Genomic DNA, 24,014 nt, shown 5'->3' with positions numbered 1-24,014 from the left:
TTATGAAAAATAGAACAAGGCCTGTTTGTTAGCTACAGTGGTGGCACAGAGAAATGACGGAGATGGTCAGACAGGCAGGCAGTAGTCGGGTAATTCAGGTCAATGCAGGTCAGAAAAATGAATTCTAGTGCAACTCTCAGGTCATTGGAAGGTTAGAGAAGGTCAGTGACATGATCTAATGGACATTTTTAAAAGTTTGTCTGCTCTATGGAAAACGGATTATAGGGAAGTAAAGTAGAAGCAGAAAACCTCGTACAAGGCTACTGCTGTAGGGCCAAGGAGAGGGGAGGCCAGCTTAGAGTTGACAGGATGCACTGAAGGTATGTAGAGGGGTGACGCACATGGAAGAATCAAATGTTTGAGGGTTTGAGCAAATCAAAGGATGGTAGTGCCACTTACAGAGAAAATTTTGGAAGGTCAAGATCAATTGAAAGGATGCGTATGTAGCATTTAGCACTAAGTGTGGAAATGTTTAGTTAATGTCAGGTTTTGTTATTGTTATCACTATTGTATTGTCTGTGTTGATAGACTGTAAAACTGTTAAAATAATATATGATCTGTACACTTGACAATGGTAACTGTAGAAAGCCTGTTGCAACATTCCTCAACATCAGCATTTATACTTGAAGGAAATTCTGAAAGGAGCTTCCATTTTAGGGGTGATACTGCTAAAAATTTAGAAACGTAAATGATTTCTCTCAAGGCCAACTTTATTCCCAAAGCCAGTGTCCTGAAACCCACTCTTATGAATATGAAATCTTTTTAAAACTGCTCTATAGTGAAGTTGAAATATTATTTATAACCAAAATTGGCAGTAGTCACTTGCACCATCTCAGATAAATAGTACAGCTCATATGAGATGGAAATAGATCTCTATTTCACAAATGCTAAAGCTTCTTCCATTTCTTCTGTGCTGCTAAATGGTAGAAGCTGAAGTGCATAATCTATCTGTAGTTAAGCAGAGTACATTAGTGAGCCATTTTTTAATGACAGGTAGAATCAGAAGGAGTAAAGAACTAAACTTCTTTGTATGTCAGAGCAAATTGAATTGAGTTTTCAAGAAGCTTCAAATTTTTATAAAGGCTTATGAATGTGAGATCGCAGACAGAATCTCAGGATCATGAGACAGAAAAGGGGTTGAGTGGATCAGCCATGTAAATATCACTTCACCACCACCATCATCAGAAACCAATTCTGTAGCGAAGACCACAGACACAAATGCTTTGCATGAAAATTGTTTTAATTTGTTTTTTTGTAGAAAAGAATATAATGAAAAAATTGATTTTGTTAACAGGGAGCAGAGGGAGCTAAGTAAATGAGGAGGTAGCAGATTACTTAGAGGATAAGTAATAAAATATGATTTGAAATACACATGCACATGTATAATTAATTAAAATTCAGCAGTAACTGTATTAATTATTTACTATTTATATCTACAAAAGAGTATATTTTTCAGGAAGGATAATTTTACCACTAGCATTATTTAGAATTGCTAACAATTGGTGATTATTAAAAATATCAATTTTGTGTTAGTTTTATTATTGTTTTTAAGTGATATAATGACAATGCCTGCACTGGGAGTGGACCATATGCACCTTCTAACCCTGGGTATGCCACTGTGAGAAAAAAATTTGTAGACAAATGGGTTAGTAAAAGTATTGTACACACACACACACACACATACGTACATATATATCACGGGGCAGGTGACCTCAGCAAACATCTGTGTCACACAGTGAGAATGTATTAGATGTAAAATACTAAAATGTATCATAAGATCAATAATTCCTAAGAACTGAAAAAACACAAGCCAGCAAATATAAACATTTTCTTTATAAGAGTAATTTTTACCATTTGTACAGAATAATTTGACTTTCAAAATGCAAAGTAATACTGCACACAGTATTCAGAAGTAAAAGGCTTAACTTCTATACCCAATATCAGACTTCATATTGATAGTCATTTCCCATGATGTTTATATGAAATAAGTGTAATAAAATTTTTCATTGTGCATTATGGAAATTCACGTGAAAATAGACAGAAGATACCTTACAGATACAAAAACTCAAGTTCTCATAAAGCTGTAAATCTCATTTTTTAATAAAGAATAATGATATATCTAAGTACAAATTTCTTAAACTTCAAACTGTTCTCTTACATTTATTTTGTAGTCATGTAAAAGACATACACAAAAATGTCATGAGTTAAAATGCAGAATTTGCTTAAGTTTTAGCTTTAATGTCATTTGTCTCTGTAAAGTGACTCTTTCCTTTATGTGAGCAAAAATTTCAATTTATTACACAAGCAGAAAACGTTCAGGAAGTTTCTCTTCTCATGTGGACAACAAGTAATTGAGAGTGGTTGAGACGTCTTTATGCCATTGCACAGGTGAGAAATATTTCATTTAAACCCCAGTTTGGCCCATGACAAATAAATGTCAAACTGGATTTATACTGTGAATTTATTACGTTTCTCTGATGTAAAAGAAATCATTTAGTTTCTAAATGATTTGGTGTAACCCTTTTAGATTTTAGACATTCTGAACCTACCACTCTGTTGGATTTGGTTTCCTACTAGCCTGCTTACAGTGAACACAATTCACTTCACCACCGTGTACCCAGTGAAAGAGTAGGAACCCTGCCTCCCTTCAGCTTCCAGCTCCAGCTAACCAATAGATGTATCCTCCAATTCATTACATGAATCCTAATGAATTGGCTTTGTTCTACGAGCTTGGTAATATTAACTTGTCATCCAATATTAAAGTTTCTTCAATAATTGTGTATCCTTGAACATATTATTTGAAGTTATTGGGTCTCAAAGTACTCTTTGGTAAATGGGGGAGGTCAGGAAGTAGACATCTTCGTGTGCTATTCTATGTGTGAGCAATGAAATAAATCATTGCCATATTTGATAAATCAGTCATTCAGAAGGAACAAGAAAGCAATATATTGATTAGTCATATACTAATTCATTTATTCATTAGAATATGATTCAAAGCTCCATGCAAACAGGAGACTAGTTTTTCTTCCTCTCCATCTCCAACACAAGAAACAGTGTCTGGCAAGTATGCTTATATCTGAAAGACACAAAGATACATTAAAAAAATACAATAAAATAAGGCAACATCTTACCTTTAAGAATGTCACTACTTCATAAGCACTCTAGCTGCATTACAGTGAAAGAAGCTTTGGGGAAAAAACAAAATCTCAGAAAGTCAGAGTTTCTCCTTCCATTTTGAAACCTACTTAATATATGATCTTTGGCATCATTTAGCCTCTAGGGGTCTTAAGCCATGTGTAACAGAAAGCCTAAGTAAGTAATCAAGGCTTGAGTATTTTTTCCTTCAAGTAATGAGAATTCTATGGTTAGCAATTTAGGGAAGGCCTGACAGTTCCATGATACCATCAGAGGCCCAGGTTCTTCCTGTTCCTCTGCTCAACTATCCTTAGCATGTTCTTCTTACTGTATGGTTGCAGGTAACAGTTGGAGCTCCAGTATCCAAACCATACTCCAGGAAGAAAGATGGGAAGAAGAAAAGGTCAAAGGTTTATTCTGGTTGAGTTGGCTTCCTTGTAACGAGTTAGGCACATTGTATACTTTCTCTTAGATCCCAATGGGGAGAACTATATCACATGTTTACAAGGGATGCTGGGAAATGTATTTTTTTCAAGGTGGGCACTTTTATATATTCAGCAAAATCAGAGCTCTGTTTGTAAAAAGATATGGAGAAATAAACATTAAGAAACTAGATGCTTTAGTCACAAGTGCAATCCACTTATATAATTAAATATTTGTTGCATGGGCATTTAAGGTTAAGTATTTTACAGTGGTTGAGATGGACAGAAATTGGAATTCATCAAGGAATAAATTTCTGCTCCGAATGCCTTGATAAAAAGATAATAAAATAATACTTATAATAAACTTTGTTCCATCAGCATGGCCTGTATTAGAAGCCTAATAAAAAACTTGGTGCAGAAATCATAGGGCTAGCCTGTATTCCAGGGATGGAAATGATGACTTTACCTTGTAATTGGTGGAGCAGAGCAAAAATCACTACAGCCATCTTTGAAAACAATTTTATACATTTCTTAAGGCCATTGGTGCTATTGTGATAGGCTAAGTAGTGAAATAACTGCCTGGTATGCTTATCTTCCTTACCACAGTTAAAATTCTTCAAAGTAGCAGCTCACTGCAAGACAGCACCCTGATATTTTACTAATTTTAAACTTTTCACATACACTTTTTCAGGGGTAGTTGCCCCATGAAAATCACTAAATGTTCTATCATTTGCTACATCCCTATTATGTACCATGTGACCCGATTCTGTATATTTCAAATGGGGCATCTTGTCTACAACAGGTAATTTTTTCTAATTTACCTCCTGTTTAAAATTAGGATAATACTGTCTACCTTATTAATAACAAAGTTTCTGTATTGGATGAAATAACAGATGTTAAAGGTCTTCACAAGCTGCAAATTACTATACAAATACGAGTTGTTGCTATTGTTTTGCTTTGCTTTGTTTCATTTTGGACCTGTTCTATCAATATTGCTCTTTCTCGCAAGAAAATTCTTTGCTAAAACTTTGTGGCACTTCATAACAACATACCATCATTGTATGGTATGGCAACTCTTTGTAACTCAAATAAAAGTAAAAAAAGATTAAATAAAGAAATAACTTTATTTCCTCCTGAAAATTCTCCCCTAATGTGCCTTTTTACTTATTACCCTCATATCTCGCTGCACTAACCAATCTGAATTTCAAAGTATATTTGACATTATTTATTCATTTCTATAATTTATGTTCTTTGTTTTTTATATATAGCCTTACTCAAAGAATTTATTTACAGGAAATTCAGTTATTAGTTGTAATGAAGGGAAACAGTACATTGACAATCTAAAAGTGTGTAAAGGGCAGTTTATATTTGGTTTTTGAATGAACTTTTTTCAGAGGATTTGCTTTCCTGATTATAATTTTTCTTGCTAGACTTAAGCTTTATTTGCATTCTTTGGGCAGAGGAGGAGGAGATACTCGGGAGCATTCTGAGTAGAGAGAGAAGATAGTCTGGATATAAACGAAACTCTATCATGGAGAAGTCACACAATTAAAAAATACACTGATCATCAAGAGTTGATTGCATAATACACTGGCTTTTGTTCATTCCATTTCTCTTTAATATTATAAAGTCTTTTCATAGAAGGACTAGTTGCATACAAATTTTATAAATACTAAATTGAAATGTACTATACAGAGCCCTTAGGGTGAATATCATCCATAACTCTTAGTGGCAAGAATATAATTACCAAATTCTGATGCTGACTCAAAAGCTAACAAAATGATGTGATTTTATTGTGCCTTTTATCCTGTCTTTCTGATACAAATGTGTGTCTGTATATGTCTCTGCAGAAAGGGAGAGAGGAAGAGAAGATGGAGGAAATAGCAGTAAAGGAATGAACGGAAATTGAAAGATAATCATGTGCCAACTGATTTTATTTTGTGCCAAAATTCACAGTAGCATAAACAAAGGTTTCATGGGAGAAAAACAATAAGATAAATATATAAACTTATATTTCATAAACATTAAGTGATTTTGGAGTTTACCTCAATAAATATAATTGAACACTTATTGCTTTTATTTAATTTAAAGCAGGATATACACTAGCTGTCTCTTAGCCAGGCTCATTTATAAACTATTAATGATTTAATTTGCATTTTCATCAAGAAAGGAAAAAAATTGTTATTGCATAGGTCTCTTTTTCTCCAGACACTGAGTCATTATTTAATTAAGTACTATTTATAATTTTACATACCACATTTGCATTTTTATCTAGGCACTGCTTTTGAGAAAACATATATTTAATTTAAATCTCATGTATTTTTTAATCTAGATATATGCAGATCATTAGCTTTTTTATACTGCTATGTTTTCTGTAAATTCTTTAACTCACAGATAATGGCTTTACTTCTTTTTCTTTGAAAATAATGTGGTTAATAAGTTAGAGACCAAGAGAAAACCGAAATATTCTGTGCAGGATTGTAGTCACTTAGTTCGCAGATTCCATATTTTAAAGTAATTGCATTTTTACTATATACCGTGTGTTGTTTCCAATTTTTTTTTACATAGGCTTGATTTTCCCACTGCATGTTTCCTTTTAAGAACTGTGTAAGTAGTTTACCATGTTTTGAAAAACACCACAAACTCCTCATTAAAGCTTAAGCTAACATAAAAGAACATTATTAAAATGGAAGAAATTGATATAATATTTAAACTCAGGAGAATGTGATCATTATCTACAATTACATGAATAATTGTTTTCAAAAACATAGGCAGAAACAGAAGTATAAAATTTCAACAATGAAAATTGATTTTGAGTATTAGGGAAACCGTATGAAAGTCTTTAAACTCTGTGATACCATTCTGAGCTGGGTAAAGTAACTCCTTTGTATAGAGTAGTTTATTCACTCCTTTAAAGAATATGAAAGCAAGGTGCCAGGGGAAAAAATCTATGTCTATCTGTTTATATATCTATATAATCTATATACAATATCTATAGTGCATATACTTTTTAAAAAGTTGGAAAACTTACCAACACTTCACCAGACTGGTCATGTCTCCCCAACATATACTTTGCATTACATTTCTGTCCTCAACTAATGGTAGGAGGAATTTCCAAGCTCACCGTCCCCCAAACAAACAAAAACAAAAATCGAAAGAAACAAAAGCCCGAGCAGGCTCAGGGAACCAGGAATTAGAGCTTCATTATTGTTGGAGCATCGGCCCCCTGGACCTGGAGAGGAGGCTGAGAAGCTGGGAGGTAGACAGCCAAATACAAAGCTACAAAGAGTCACCACAGACAAGCTGGAGGTCTGGCCTGAGTCTGGAAGCCCGTAGTCATATAATCAAAGGAGGGGTAGTAAGGTGATGCAATGATCCTGAGACACTTCCTCTGAGTCAGAATCTTTGAAGGGTGCTGCTGCCTGAATTAGAAACAAACAATGTCTGGAGGAAACTTTGCACAGGATACTTGCAGGATTAAGATCATAAAGATTACTAAACAAACTATAACCTTATCCTCTGTGATGATAAACAGCAGAAAAAAGTTGCAAAGATTTTGAAACAAGGGCTGGAGATTTTGGAAATGTCTGATACACAGTGTAGGGTAGCTAGAGAGAAAGGGTAGGTCACCTACCAAGGGATCCCTATCAAACTAACAGTGGACCTCTCAGCTGAAACCCTACAAACCAGAAGAGATTGTGGACCTATATTCAACATTCTTGATAAAAATCTTCAACCAAGAATTTCATGCTATCCAGCTAAACTAAGCTTCATAAGTGAAAGAGAAATAAGATCCTTTTCAGATAAGCAAATGTTGAGGGATACTTGTGTATGCGTCACGAAGTTCTCGTGCTGTGTTTTTCAGCCTTATCAGGTCATTTATTTTCTTCTCTAAACTGGTTATTCTAGATAGCAATTCCTCTAACCTTTTTTCAAGGTTCTTAGCTTCCTTGCATTGGGTTAGAGCATGTTCCTTTAGTTTGGAGGAGTTTGTTATTAGCCACCTTCTGACGCTTACTTCAGTCAGTTCATCAAATTCATTCTCCATTCAGTTTTGTTCCCTTACTGGCGAAGAGTTTTGATTCTTTGCAGGAGAAGAGGCATTCTGGTTTTTGGAATTTTCAGCCTTTTTGCACTGTGTTTTTCCTCATCTTGGTGGATTTATCTACCTTTGGTCTTTGATGTTGGTGACCTTTAGATGGGGTTTCTGAGTGGATGTCCTTTTTGTTGATGTTGATGCTATTCCTTTCTGTATGTTACTTTTCCTTCTAACAGTCAGGCCTCTCTGCTGCAGGTCTGCTGGAGTTTGCTAGAGGTCCACTCAGACCCTGTTTGCCTGGGTATCACCAGTGGAGGCTGCAGAACAGCAAAGATTGCTGCCTGTTCCTTCCTCTGGAAGCTTCATCCCAGAGGGGCACCCACCAGATACCAGCCAGAGCTCTCCTGTACGAGGTGTCTGTTGACCCCTGCTGGGAACTGTCTCCCAGTCAGGAGCTGTGGGGGTCAGGGACCCACTTGAGGAGGCCATCTATCCCTTACCAGAGCTCCAGTGCTGTGCTGGGAGATCTGCTGCTCTCTTTAGAGCCGGCAGCTGGGAAATTTTAAGTCTGCTGAATCTGCACCCACAGCTGCCCCTTCCCAAAGGTGCTTGGTACCAGGAAGATGGGAGTTTTATCTATAAGCCCCTGACTGGGGCTGCTACCTTTTTTTCAGAGATGCCCTGCCCAGAGACAAGGAATCTAGAGAGGCAGTCTGGCTTCAGTAGCTTTGCAGTGCTGTGGTGGACTCCACCCAGTTCGAACTTTCCAGTGGTTTTGCTTACACTGTGAGGGGAAAATCGCCTACTCAAGCCTCAGTAATGGTGGACGCCCCTTCCCCCACCAAGCTTGAGAGTCCCAGGTTGACTTCAGACTGCTCTGCTGGCAGTGAGAATTTCAAGCCAGTGGATCTTAGCTTGCTAGGCTCTGTGGGAGTGGGATCCTTTGAGATAGACCACTTGGCTCCCTGGCTTCAGCCCCCCTTCCAGGGGAGTGAATGGTTCTGTCTTGCTGGCATTCCAGGTGCCACTGGGGTATGAAAAATAAACTCTTGCAGCTAGCTTGGTGTCTGCCCAAATGGCTGCCCAGTTTTGTGCTTGAAACCCAGGGCCCTGGTGGCATAGGCACCTGAGGGAATCTCCAGGTCTGTGGGTTGCAGAGACCATGGGAAAAGTGTAGTATCTGGGCTGGAGTGCACCATCCCTAAGAGCACAGTCCCTCAGGGCTTCCCTTGGCTAGGGGAGGGAATTCTCCAATCCCTTGCATTTCCTGGGTGAGGCAAAGCCCCATTCTGCTTCTGCTCACCCTCTGTGGGCTGCACCCACTGTCCAACTAGTACCAATGAGTTGAACCAGGTACCTCAGATGGAAATGCAGAAATCACCCACCTTCTGTGTTGATTTTTCTGGGAATTGCAGACTGAAGCTGTTCCTATTCAGCCATCTTGCCAGCCACCCTTACATGTCCATTTTAAAGTGCCACTTTTTTCTTTTCTTTTTTTTTTTTTTGAGACGGAGTCTCGCTCTGTCACCCAGGCTGGAGTGCAGTGGCGCGATCTCGGCTCACTGCAAGCTCCGCCTCCCGGGTTCACGCCATTCTCCTGCCTCAGCCTCTCCGAGTAGCTGGGACTACAGGCGCCCGCCACCACGCCCAGCTAATTTTTTGTATTTTTAGTAGAGACAGGGTTTCACCGTGGTCTCGATCTCCTGACCTCGTGATCCGCCCGCCTCGGCCTCCCAAAGTGCTGGGATTACAAGCGTGAGCCACCGCGCCCAGCCGCCACTTATTTCTTTGTAGCTTCCAGGACACAGTTGATTGTCAGCCTCATCAACTCCCAGAGACAAGTTAGTTAGAAGCCAGAACTTTGGGGAAAAGCCAGAAATGTAAGGGTGCTAAATGTGAGGTACAAACTCTTTACTTCTCAGAGAGAAGCTGGGAGCTGGAGATTCTCTCCCAATTGTATAGAACTCTGCAAGGGGAGGGTTTATGGGGAGTGTGTGTGTCAGCTTTACCTACTAGTTTTGATGTGGATCGTTTCTCACTCAGCCAGGGTGCAAGAGCCTCTCCACCAGTCTCTGAATTTCTCACAAAGGGAAATGATCCATGTGTTGCTGTTGAATTGTTGCATCTAATGAGGGAAGGAAAGTGCATCCTTCTATTCTGCCATCTTGTTGATGTCACTCCTACTTTTTAATAAACATTATCTAGTCCTTTATTGACTATAGAAAATTACATTTTCTATATGGCATATGCATTAAATTGATGTGTTTTTATGAGTTAAAAATATACATTAAATGTTTACATTAGCTGGTTATTTGTATTGGAAAAATCTTTGCAGAGATTTTTTTTTTTTTTTTTTTTTTTTTGAGACAGAGTATCAGTCTTGTTGCCCAGGCTGGAGTACAATGGTGTGATCTTGGCTCACTGCAACCTCTGCCTCCCGGGTTCAAGTGATTCTCCTGCCTCACCCTCCTGAGCTGGGATCACAGGCATGCACCAACACGCCAGATAATTTTTTCATATTTTTAGTATAGATGGGGTTTCACCATGTTGGTCAGTCTGGTCTTGAACTCCTGACCTCAGGTGATCCGCCAGCCTCGGCCTCCCAAAGTGCTGGAGTTACAGGCATGAGCCACTTCTATTTTAATAGAAGTAAATGTGTTCTTGGAAAACGAAGTTATAGAATCTTTCAGAAAGCAGTACTATTTTATACAAAAAGACCTCCAATACATCTGGTGCATTTATCATAATTTTTAATAATAGCTGCTCACACAATAAGAACAAGGTGATAGTTAATTTCAGCCCAGCTAAACACTTCAAAGAGAACACTATTTATAATATAGTTTCCAGAGTTTCTTTATGTTATTAATGTTTTCAGAGCAAGAACCAATCAATTTTTACACCATTACATGCATTTACATAGCTCTACAGAAATATAATATTTATTCATATGAAATACAAATAGGATATACAGGTATAAATATAATACAAATGGCATAATCTTTAGTATAAGAGGCTAGCCTATATTCAAATCTGCTTTTGTTCTGAATGGTTTCATGTATATATACAAAAATGTCAAATATCACTGATTAAATTATGATCACTGTATTTACCAGGATAAATTAAATGCGTGGAGAGGACCTGAAAGATGACGCAGTATCTTTGGACATATGCAATATATAAGTGCTTACACATATAAACCTTTAAGAAAAATATCATAATGTCTATAAGCACAGACATCTGAGATAGAAATGGATTTGAACCTTGGCTCAGCTATTTCCCCCTTGGTGGCTTTGGGCAAGTTCTTATCAGAAAATAGAGATGGTAGGTTTTTAACATGATGAGAAATGCATATAACAATTTGGCAGAATATCTGTTATTTAATCAGTGCTCAGTAAATGATCATTATGTCCACTTGCTTATTTTGAAGCTTAGCGTAGAAATAGAAAATAAATGCTAATCCAAGTGCTGATAACCTTAATAGTCAGTGGGCTTAATCGAATTCAGGCTTTAGTCTGAGAAAATTTAATTAAATATAGTCATCCACTCATTTCCTTTCCCATATAACTCAATTTTCAAAGAAACTGATATTTTTGAGGAGGTGGATTCTACTTTTCTTGAAAGCACTTGCTTTAGCCTCGTAATGTGAATCAGAAAAGCAGAAATGATGCTAGGAAATATGAGTTGGGAAAGTGCAAATTTGGTGGGCCAAATGGAATTTCTGTGCGTGTAATGATTTTTAGAAACTGACAGCAAGCTGTCTAATACCATATTTCCATATTCATCCTCGAGTAGCATAAGCCACAAAATTCCTAGCAGAGAGCCTTCCTGGTTGGCTGGGTTATATCTTTGGGAAGCTTTATAGCTGAACTTTAAAATAAATCCACACAATTTGGGGCTTTAAATTCCATTTTTGGAATATTAATCTAAGAGAACAACAGACATTTATTCTGTCCAAATGTGCTATTGGCCCTCTTAAAACCATGCCGCACAATTCTTCTGTGCATGATTGAGAACCTTATATTGCCTTCTTGTCATCATAAGTTCCATGAAAGGCAGTAACTCCTTAATGGATATTTGTTCACCTGTCTCATCTATTCCAATAAAAAGCTGAAATAAATACACACTTGAATTGCTCTAAGGATTTATTCACACAGAAATTATCTGTCAGGAAGTTAGTTATATCCATGAGACATTCATCTCTTCTCTGTGTGTAGTAGGCCACCAGATGGTAGCTCTCCACAGCTCTTGTGGGCTGTGAATTGGCACTAATTGAAACATCAACACTCGCTTCAAGGCTCCTATGGAGGAACTACATCCTCAGATCTCCAAACACTCTAAACCATGAATTTAGAGTGCACTGCATTATATGTCATTGTTTTTATTTTGGAAAAATCAATAATATATTCACAGAAAATGTTGCACGTGGGCTAGAAAAAAGAATCCTTTAAATTTTATAATTTGCATTTTAAATACTTCTATCCTGATTCTAAATGGCATCAAATAGCATATTTTTTCAAGATTATATAAAACATTGCTGGTGACAAATTTTCACTCCAAGAAGGATATTATTTTCAATTGATTTGATTTCATTAAAGATGTACATAGACATTTTTAATGATGGGAAGCTAAATTACTATTTGATTAGCTCCTGTGTCATTTTCATGGCCATGAGCTAGATAGACAAAAGCAAACTTACACTGATAATAGCACTCAAACAACTAGTGCCCACTTTTATTCTTTTTCCAGCAAATATTTTATTTTGGTCAAGTTACTAATAATAGGCAAAATACTATAATAAAACCATGATTCAATTAGCAAATATTGGTTGAAAATTTACATGTACTATATATTGTGATAGTCTCAGTGGAAAAGGAAAATGGCTGTAAAATAATTTCTGACAATTTGAAGCTTTCTTTTCAGTGGCAAAAATCAGCATCAATGCAGACACAAAAAGAATTATTTCAGAAAACAATATGCTGTTATAATAGATTCACAAAAAATAACTTTTCTTAGGAGGAATCAGGGAAAACATTGGAACATAATGAAAAATAAATAGGGTTAGAACAGATGATGTTGAGGCAAAGGCATTTCAGACAGAGCAAGGTGATCAAAGAATAACATACAGGTGGGCGGATCACAAGGTCAGGAGATTGAGACCATCCTGGCTAACACAGTGAAAACCCGCCTCTACTAAAAATATAAAAAATTAGCTGGGTGTGGTGGCAGGTGCCTGTAGTCCCAACTGCTAGGGAGGCTGAGGCAGGAGAATGGCGTGAGCCCGGGAGTCGGAGGTTGCAGGGAGCCGAGATGCGCTACTGCACTACACTGGGCGACAATGCGAGGCTCTGTCTCAAAAAAAAAAAAACAACATATAAAAGTAGAGGTTGAGTAAAATGAGAAACAGACTTCACACCTGAAAGTTAATTGGTGACTTTACACTGATACAGTTTTCATTGGCATGGAATATTAATATCGACACCTTAATATTATAAAGAAATACACAGAACGATCATTTTTATCTTAAAATGAATTATTCTTTCTCAAAGCAAGTTCATTTTTACATTGCACAGTGTTTTCTCAGTTTAAAAAGATGGAGTTGAAAGTCAGATTACAAAGGAACCAAGGACTGAAAGCTGAATGGCAACCAAGTAGGTCAGCATAGGATGTGTTGATAACACATGTGGAAAAACATCAGCAGGAAGAGATTAGGTACTGTATAGCAAAAAAAAAAAAAATTCTGGTCAAGGGAACTCTGCTTTAGATTAATTGATTGGACTTCTCAAAAACTTGATTTAAGAAAAAGATTAATTTTAACAGGAAATATCACAGCATGGAAATTTCTGGGAGGCTAATGAGAATACTATAGTGAAAGTAATTAAGAATATAAATTTTCAAACCTATCAAATTGCATTAAATATGTGTAGGTTTGGGGGTTTTTTTGTATGTCCATTATACCTCAATAAAGCCATTAAAAAGAGAATATAAACTGTGAAGTCCAACAGATCTGTGTTAAAATCCAAACTTTGGTTGTATAATCCCTGAAGAACAATTTAAATTATCTACTTCTCTGTTTTCTCATCTATATATTGAGGTTAATAATACCTACTTTAAAGTATTGCTTGTGAGTTAATTAAATAATGCATATTATACCTGTAATCCCAGTGCCAAGGCAGGAAAAATCACTTAAGGCTAGGCGTTTGATACCAGCCTGGGCAACATAGAGAGACCCTGATTCTACAAAAAAATAAATAAAAGTAGATTAGCCTGGCATGGTGTTGTGCGCCTATAGTCCCAGCTACTCCAGAGGCTGAGGTGGGAGGATCGCTTCAGCCCAGGAGTTTGAAGCTGCAGTGAACTATGATCACACCATTGCACTCAAGCCTGGGTGACAGAGAGACACCCTGTCTTAATAAAAAAAAATTTTTTAAAAGCATATTAAGTGCTTGGAATGGTGCTGGGACATACAAGCACTCAGAAAATTATAGTTAAAAAAAATGATCATGGTTTACAAACTGGGTAAGTGAAGAACTAATTAGTAAGAACAAATTATCTGCTAAATACATCCATAACTGGCTCCTCTCACACATCCAAAAGCGTTGAAATGTTTTTTGGTAAAGTGTGCTTTCAAAATTTAATTCTCAATGTTTATTCAGTCTTTCCTCAGAAGGAACAGCCACAGCAGTAACTTACTCATACTGTATTTCGAGTGGTATTAGTTGTTTCAAATACATTTTTAACAAATTATTATGTATTTAGTGTCTACTGAGGTCCTAAAGGGAAATGAGTTGAACTACAAAACACATCACAAAGAGTCCAACAACTGATATGGAGGAATGTTTTTGGCTGGATTTCCTTGGAGCCTTCATGGGATCTGAATCTTTCTCTCACTTACCATCATTTTCCAGTAGTCTGCACACTACAGTGGTTGTCAACAGAGTTATTGCATCACATTGAAGATATAGCCATCTCATAGCAGTGCCGCCATTCTGACAATAGTTAGAATGTTATATTCAAAAGATGTGTGAAAATAGAGATGCTTCAGGAAGTGCCAATTTTAAAAAGTTGAGTGGTTTGTGACAGCAAAGAATCAAAATGTTTGCGTTCGACATCTTTAAACTGAAAAAAAAGTCATGCCGATGAGCAGAAGTGAAAAGAACAACACATTAATTTGAACAAGTTTATTTAATAGGAATGTAGAATATTGTTAAACTTCAGAGAAAAAAAATCAAACGTATACTCCATAACACATCGATCAATTTTACATCCCCTACAAAACTTTTCCCTTCATTTTGACTTGCATACCTGGCACAGTCAGAATATTTCTTGTTAACAAAACCGGTACAGAAAATTAGTACTTCAAAATAATAAAGGAACATTTCAAAGGCAGTATGTGTAGAGGGCAAGAAAATCTGATTGTCTTGTTTGTAATCCCAGTACTATCCTTTCCATTGACTAGTATGGCCTTTCAAATCATAACAAGAACTGGAAGATTATGGTAAATACCAATCTAAGGAACAGTTGCCAGAGTGTTAAACATGTACAGAGAGAGCATGCACTTATAGAGAATCCAAGCAGAATTCATAAGCTGATATGAGATATTGGAACCGAACTTTAAAGAATAAGTGTAATTTTTCAATTACTTTATTTTTTTTTACTTTAAAATACATCTAATATACAAAAGTGTGTGTGTTTATACTTACATAGTGTATCTCTGTAATTTGAAGAGTAAGAATTAGCATTCATGAGCCCATCTTTCTTAGGAAATTAAACGCTATCATTACCTTCAAATGCCTCTGTATTTCCTTTTTCAGCCCCATCTCCCTCAGAAGTAACCATGCTCCTAAATTAGGGGCTAGATCATTCTCTTGCATTTCTTTGTACTTTTACCAAATATATATGTGTCACCAAGTGATATATAACCTTTGTTTTGTTTAGCTTTATATCTGTAAGTAAATAAAATGCAATAATACTCTCTGTATTTTTGTAAGACTTGCTTTTTTTGCTCAATATTGAAGTTTGTGATTTAAGCATGTCGATTCATGTTACTGTAATTAATTTGTTTCCACTGGCATGTAACATGCCATTATATAAATATGCCTCAATATTTATTTATATATTTTTTAGCCAGTAGACTTTGTAGTTATTTTCTAGTGATTTTCTATTACAGTCAGTGTTATGATAAACATTTCTAGGCCATCCCTTGGTACACTCATACAAGAAGGCTTTTTTTAAGGCAATGTATGAGAATTGGAACTACTCAGTCCAAGAATATATAAACCTTCAGTTTGAATAGATAATACCAATTTATTTTCCAAGTTGGTTGTACTAATTTACATACCTACAAGTAATAGACAACAGATCTTGTTGACCCAAACCCCTTACAAAATTTGGAATTCGTTTTAATTTTTGCCACATAGATCTATATTCTCAAACAGATTCACATATCTATCAAGCAAAAGAACTAAAATTTACACGATCATAAAATTCTAGTCCTGGCGAATGAGCTTTTTTTATTTATGACTAGAACTTTTGTTTAGAAGGAACTTGTAATGACATGCACTCAAATGTACTCTGTAATTTTAACTAGCAATTAGAATTTTAAGTAGTCATTCCTCTGCTACTTTTTCTAATTAAGGAGAAAAAAATAGTAGATGATAGCAGAAGAACACAGAGAAGTCCAAAAATCGTTTATATTTGCTCATACACATGTGCAATCTTACCATATCATAACAAATGCATATTTACACACCTCTTCTATGCCTGGCTTTTCTTATGCTTTACAGCTTGTATTCTGTCTCTGGGGAAGCTCAACATACTTTTAATTCCTCTGATAACTAGATGTGACACACTAATGGACTTAATAATTTGATAAGAACAATAAGATTGTGTGACAAATTAATAGTGTTTATAGACTTGCATATGAGAGACGTATCATAGTATTAGATTGACTTTTCAATTCTATTTACAATCAGGGAGCAATAAATGGAATTGTCAAAATAACAGAGATTTTATAAATTTTATGTTTCTAGCAGCCCAATTTACTCTTGAGGAAATCATATATAAGATGTTTATTGATTACAGTGAACCACTGTATATCTTAAGGAATTATGGGGTTTGCATATTAAGAAGTTAAGGAAATAGTTATCAATTTAAAATAGATTGAATTTATTTTCCATGGTGATGTCTGCTTTATAGGCTTTTGTTTGGATGTAATGTAAAGACAGAACAACTATTGAAGCTTTTTAATCCTTTTTCTCTCTTTGTACAATGATTTTTTAATGATGTTCAATATTCTTTAAGCACTTCAATGGAACAATTTGCATAAATGCCTGTATTATTCACATTACTTCGATGTGTCTTTCTTGGTTCTCATTGACAAAAATCTACAGACAGAATCTATATAAATCTATAGTATTCTTTCATCATTAACACCATTTCCTCTAGATTAAGCTCCATGAAAATACTAATATACTTTAATACTTAATATACCTTAATATGGGTCCATGAAAAGGGTTAGCAGTGATGATCCTCAATATGTGACCAGTGTGTGTGCCAAGCTGATTGAACCATTTTTTTTAACAATAGCTTTTTAGTTCGGTGTAAGGAAGGAAAGAGCCTGCTTTTTCACACAATGCCAAACCTTGAATAGTTCCAATTTCAGCCTAATCACACTGTCCTTAAAATTTCACTCTGTCGGAATAATGAAAAAGAGTGATATGAAAATTGTATGAAACTAGCATGCCCCAGGACAGGTAGGGTGGGATGTAATTACATATGCTTCAACAGCTGGAGCAATGTGCTGTAAGAAAGGCTTTTAAGGTGACAGAAGTTAATTGCACAGGTTTTTGGGCAGAAGAAAATGTATGTGAAGAAGCAAAGGGGAAGGACACAAACCCAGAGAGGGTTTCAGATTTAGAAATCTGAGAGAAAAAGGATATTTTTGAATTAGAAATGGACATAAAAAGGTAAATGGTGAGCTACTTTTTCCTATAGAAGAAATAAAAAGGCAAATCTTGGCTGGGTGGAAAGCGCTGTATTTCTAGCTAGGCTCCCAAGCATAAAGCTTTTTATGATATACCTGCATACAAAATAGGACAGCCTCCCATAAACCAGGTTGTGATATTCCCCAGTGACAGTGATCCACAAGGCAGCTCAGTAAAAAACTAGCACATTTTCCTGCAATACCTGTAATGACAGTGGCATCGATCTCGGGCTACAGCTGGTGGGGCCATAGAAACCATGATGCATTCAGTCTTGTCTCCAGATGAAAAACACAAAGCTTTTGTAAGAGACCCTTTGGGTGGCATTTCTCTAATGAAGCCTGAATCACTTTTTGCAAGCTGTGTGAGTTTATCACAAAGAAGAGAAAGGGTCTGTGTATGATGGTAGGAGTCACAATGAAAATAAAAGTTTCAAGAGGAAAAATGGAGTAAGTTGTGTTATCAATTTCAGTCTTATCCAACTTCCCCAGAGAGCTACCTTTTTGTAGAGTTAGCTGGACATGAGCTACTCTGCTCACTCCCGCTGGGTGTACAATAAGCACAATACCTTACATACATATTCCTCAATTTCTGAATGTTTTCAGGAAGAATGCATGCTAAATCACCTGAAAAAGAATTCTCCTGGATTTTGTATAATGGTGGTCTCCTCTAGAAATGAGGAGAGGTTTAGAAGTATTTTTAATATGCCTGATATTGTGAATTCTAACATTCACTAAAGGATAGTACCACTACTTCCTTAATTGATACTAATAAATTAATTGCATGGCACTAAAATACTAAAGACTGAGGCTTGCTCAGACAGTAAATGTTTATTTTAAATTTTAATGCATAATTCAAATATATAAATTTAATTGCTCATTCTCTCATTCTTTGGACACTTCACTTGGATTAGCTAAATGTGTTTTGAAGACATGTCTTCAGTTTTCTGAAAATGTCAAAATCTTTTCTAAGCCAGAATGTAAACACAAACACTAAATCATTTACTAAATATCTGTCAGCAGTTTACAATCCCATAACCTCATTTCGAGTTAAAATCTCTTAATGCTCTATCATTCTCTCCAGGGGAGATCAGCTTGAAATTCTCAAGGCAAATACAAATTTCTTCCCCAGATTTAACTTAATCCTGATTTCTCATTAGAAGGGTTATTTAGAGTAAAATGATGTAATCTTTCTCATTACAGACAGCTGTGTTTATCAGTCTCCAGACATATTAAAGGTATAGATATATTCATTTACAATTTTTAGAAAATCATAAATCAATTTCAGTCATTATGTTTTTCTATGTCTTTTGTATAACTTTGCATAATAAACTTCACCTAATTTTGGATTTGGGCAATTTCACCTTCATCTTACCAGTCTTTTGTTACTTTAAAGAAATGGGATGTTTAGGAAGAAAAGCGTAATGCAGATTTTACATGCCCTTAAAGTGTTTTTAATGCATGAATCTACACATATATGTACAAAATGAAAAGTATCATACTGCATTTATGCATAATATGCTCAACCATTTGAGAGATTCACAGAAGTGCATGGTTAAAGGGAGTTAAATATCATCATGAAACTACTCCCAGTCTCCAGGCAAAATTGTCCTTTAGTCACACCAGTAGAAAATTTTGAAGAAGTTTTTAAGACCTCCAAAGAAATTTACTCTTTGATCTATCTCCAAAGACTCTTCCTTATATGTATATTAAATCTAGAATGTTGTAAAAGATATTTTTCTGTATTTTTTTGTTATTGATAAGGAGTAGTGAACTACACTTTTAGATTAGTAATCTTTCTTACGCCAAATACCTTGCAAATTGGACCTGAGACCAGTTACCTCCTTGTATCTATCAGTGTTGATTGCCAGCTCTGTTCCAGAACATACATGAGCAGAGAACCAATTAGAAAACAAACTCACATCTCCTGTGCCTTCAGGGAAGCAGGGAATATTCTCTCTTCATCCCTACCCTGTTTTGACAGCAAGAGAGAGTTTATAGCAGATAGCTTCCCATCACATACAGACAAGAATAAGCTAAGTGTTGCTTTGTTATGTCGATCTTATTTTAAAACCCTATATGATCTCTATCATTCTAGAATAAATTCTCTAATATTTCATCAATTGCTAATATTTAAATATATGTAGAACTGGTTCAGAGTACAGAGATATAGAGAGATAATTCTTACTTTTTATTTGATATTATTCAAGATGGTTAAAAAACACACAAGAATAACAACAAAAACTCTGTACCTTACTTACTTTTTTATGGTAGGCAAAGTTGAATACATTTTTTTAAATAAGCAAAGTGGTTATTTACTGAACGACTCTTTCTTGAACAAATATTGAGACATGGCCACACGACCATGATTGTTGGAAACATTTGGGGGTTACCAAGGAAAGAGAAAAAGATAATGTCATTGCTGTTCTCTAGAAACATACATTCTATGAAATGATACAAAATTAAGTACAGGAAACTGTCATAATTATATGTACATACATCATACATACATGTGTATGTGGTATATGTATGTGTACACACACACCAAAGGATATGGCCTTCAAAAGTGACCTAATATTTAGGCTAGAAATTTATTTGGATAAGAGTCATGAATGGAACAGAGAAAACTTTTAACAAAGGAATAACAAAAATTAATTTGAAAACAAAAGGTAGAAAATAATTGAGTTACATAAATTACTTATCCAAACTCTCTTCTTACTCCAACTTCCAAGGCCATTTTGTTAGTAATGAGTAGTTTAAGGTTTTAGTTGGTATCTTCCACCAGAGATATATATGTTTGATAAAAAGAGAGAAAATAAGAATGAAAAGGCAACTGCTCCTATATTGACACATTAACAACAAAAACTGTAGTAAGTCCAACTCAGTCTTTCTCTCTTTGCACCAACTGTAAAAAAATTAAAATTTTTAAATGACTTTAAAACAATTTTAAAAACAATGTCCATTTTTATTTGTGAATGATCGTAAATCAGCTTATTTTCCAACTGCAGAAGGTTTTCCTTGATGTACGATAAGCCATTTATTTATCCTACTAAAACCCAAAAATATTCAGCTGAATGTTGCAAGACATTTAAGTAACACATGAGTAAATATTGTGAATTCATTTCTAAATTTAGAAAATCTCTAGCAAACTTTCTGGTTAAAGCATGAGAGGCCTTTCATGCTAGACAATGTAATCACTGCTGAACTAGCTCATGAGGGTGAACACACAAGCAAGCCACAGGGTTACTTCATCATAGGACTAAGAGTTGAAAAGACAGTCATACACATCTTAAAGTATAAATAGAAAGCATGCTACAGCCTTGCATTAGTGTGCACCGGTTAACGATGCTGGTACTCATAGAATCTGCAGTCTTGCAGAGCCATATAGAAGAGCCTAGAGCTGTATTCCCTTCTCCTTACCTGATTTTTCTGGACTTAATAACTTGCTTTCCTAGAATCACACTATTTTATGGCCTTTTCCTGGCCAATCAGACTGATCAACTGATCGTTACTCTCGTTGGTCAGTCCTGTCCTATTGACCGCTAGGCCTTCAGCATAATAAAAAGACTTTTCACCTTTACCCAGAGCTTTCCACAAGTCCTTCATTCCTCCAAACCCTTTCAGTTATGAATAAACAAGGCAGTGATAGGCTCATCCAAAAGGTAATGAGCACAGTAGAATTCAATGGTCACCAAAGAGCAAACAGAAAGTTAGTCCCTGGGGTAAAGGGGGTAGTTGGAAAGACATACATTTAAATTTTGAAATAATGTTTTCCTTGGATCTTCAGCAAAATCAATGTTTCAGTGAGTAGCTGGTGGAAATATATGTGGGGAGGGAGGAGAGAGAATATTTGTATATATTTGTATTTGTTTATGTGTGTTTATGATGTTTCGGGTTTATGGAATAATTAGGGTTGTAGTCACAGTGAACATTTATCTTGGTTTGCCAGGAACAGTCGTGAATTTTGCCTTTTCCTGGTATAACTATTAATAGCACTTTTATTACTCTTAAAAGTGTCCCAGTTTGGATGATAAATCTCCTGATCACCCTATCTATAGTCAGAGAAATCATCACGGTGAGCGTGATGATAAAGTTCTGAGAGCAGAGTGTTATGATTTGCGGACAGCAACGAGCCAGCATTCAGCTGTGAAATGATGGGAGAGTAAGATCCGGGGTGGAGGCTCCTGAGTTTTGTGTGGGTGAGAGTGAATATATTTGCTTTTAGGGAGCACAGTGTTTGACTTTAAATGTTACAAAAAAATGAGATCAACTAAGCAGAGAAAATCCCCGTGATTAAGAATTGTGAAGCCTGTAATTTAGAATTCTAATTAGACATTAGCCAGTAGTCATTTCCCTTCTCAGAAGAGGAGCTTTGCTGTCCAATTTATATTGAAGGATTCTTGTTGCTTCAGAAAGTCTCAATTGAAGGCGAGAGATACCGAAATCAGCAGAAGTGGCTGTTGTACTGCTCTAGACATAGTGTGGATAATGTATGGACCACATTTGTGCCCATGCAAATTAAGAAAAAGCAAAAAGCAAGCAATCAACATCTTAGCTATAGACACTGTGAGAGTGAGATAAAAGCAGTAATCCCTCTCAAAAAAGATACATACATACACACACACACACACTCACACACACACTCATTCCATTTACTCCCAAAGTATAAAGAGAAAAGCAGCCCAAATGCCAATTAATATTATACACCAAGATTTTAAATTTCAATGAATTCCATTTTTATATTGACTTTTCTCCTACTTATGTCTTATTAAATGAAATAAAAGCAATATTTTAAGCAGATGGCATCTATTTATTCAGGTTATTTATTTATTTGTTATACACTTAAGTCTAACAAGTTTTAATAAGCAAAATAAAATAAAATAAAATAAACCTGAGTTGTACTTTCCTGTGCCCTTGACTGGAGATGTTACGTCTGTCAGAGCCATTCAGATCAATGCTTGTTGCCACATGCTAAGTTCCCAAGGAGCTGTATGATTGCTAATAAATGCGTGTAACTCACATAAACAGTCACACTGCCCATGCTCACTCACATAATGGCTTCATAGCAGTTTTTCTGTTTGTTTTTCCCAGTCCTCTTCCAGGCACTGCCTAGAGAAGACCATTCTTGACCTGGGTCCACATAGGGCACGTAAAAAGTTCTCAGGTGCATGAGAGGAAGTCCAGGTCTGCGCACCCAGTGTGTAGTGGAAATGAAGGTCAGAAGTTGTGAGGAAAGGCCTCTAATTCCTTTAGTCTGAGTCACGGCCCTTGTCTCAGCTCCCAAGAAGGATGAGGAGAAGGACGGGATTCAAGGCCTCTTTGTTAGGCTTGCTAGCTATATTCTCCTTAATGAAAAAAATATGTATGTTATACATATGTCTGTATGTATAAAGTTACATATATGTATAAAATTACATATATGTAAATTATCACATCTATAAATGCATATATATGTAAATTATTACATATACAAATGTATGTAATTTTTAATCGTGTGTGTGTATGTGTGTGTCCACCTTCAAATAATACCTCTTCCAGCCACTTTTCCAGGAAGGTATTGAGCAGGCAGGTTTCTATCATGAGCATCAGAATTCCTGGTTTCCAGGACAGTAATTTGTTTTCACAATCAACATAATGATTTCACTGGACCTACTGGACCCCCCAAGGGCTGTATATGTAAGTCTGTAAACAGTGAGAATTACTTCTCCACATTTTACTGGCTGTAACTACTCATTTTCTCAAGTTCTTTCTACTGGTGAAAGTTCTCTCTGCTTCTCAGAGGATGTTATTTAATTTGTCCGGTTTTTCTACTTTCTCTAGGTCCTCTCTGTATATAGAAGCAACTCAGAGTGGTATTTACCATACAATCTGGCAGTCGCACCTTATGGTATATATAGTCAAAAGAGGACTATATATATTATAAAGTGTATTTTTGTGTAAATATGTTTACACAAAAAAATACACACAGATGTTTATAGCAGCTTTATTTCAAATTGACAAAACTTTAAAGTAACCAAGATATCCTTTAGCAGGTGAATGGATTAAAAAACTGTGGTATATCCAAAAAACAGAATATTATTCAACACTAAAAGGAAATTAGCTATCAAGAATGAGCTATCAAATTATGAAAAGACACAGAGGAAATGTAAATGTATATTTATAAGTAAAAGAAGCCAATCTGAAAAGACTACATACTGTATGATTCCAACTATATGACATTCTGGAAAAGGCAGAACTATGGAGACCATGAAAAGATCAGTGGCTGCCACGGGTTACAGTGGGGGAAACAGAGGAAGGATGAATAGGTGGAGCACAGAGGATTTTTTAGGGCAGTGAAACTACTCTGTATGCTACTCTAGCAATGGATACATATCATTATATATTTGTCCAAACCCACAGGATGTACACCACCAAGAGACACCTTAATGTTAGCTATGGA

Source organism: Hylobates moloch, unplaced genomic scaffold (assembly GCF_009828535.3).
Source record: "Hylobates moloch isolate HMO894 unplaced genomic scaffold, HMol_V3 SCAFFOLD_5, whole genome shotgun sequence".
Classification (NCBI taxonomy): Eukaryota; Metazoa; Chordata; class Mammalia; order Primates; family Hylobatidae; genus Hylobates; species Hylobates moloch.
Note: the sequence above shows the minus strand (reverse complement) of the source record.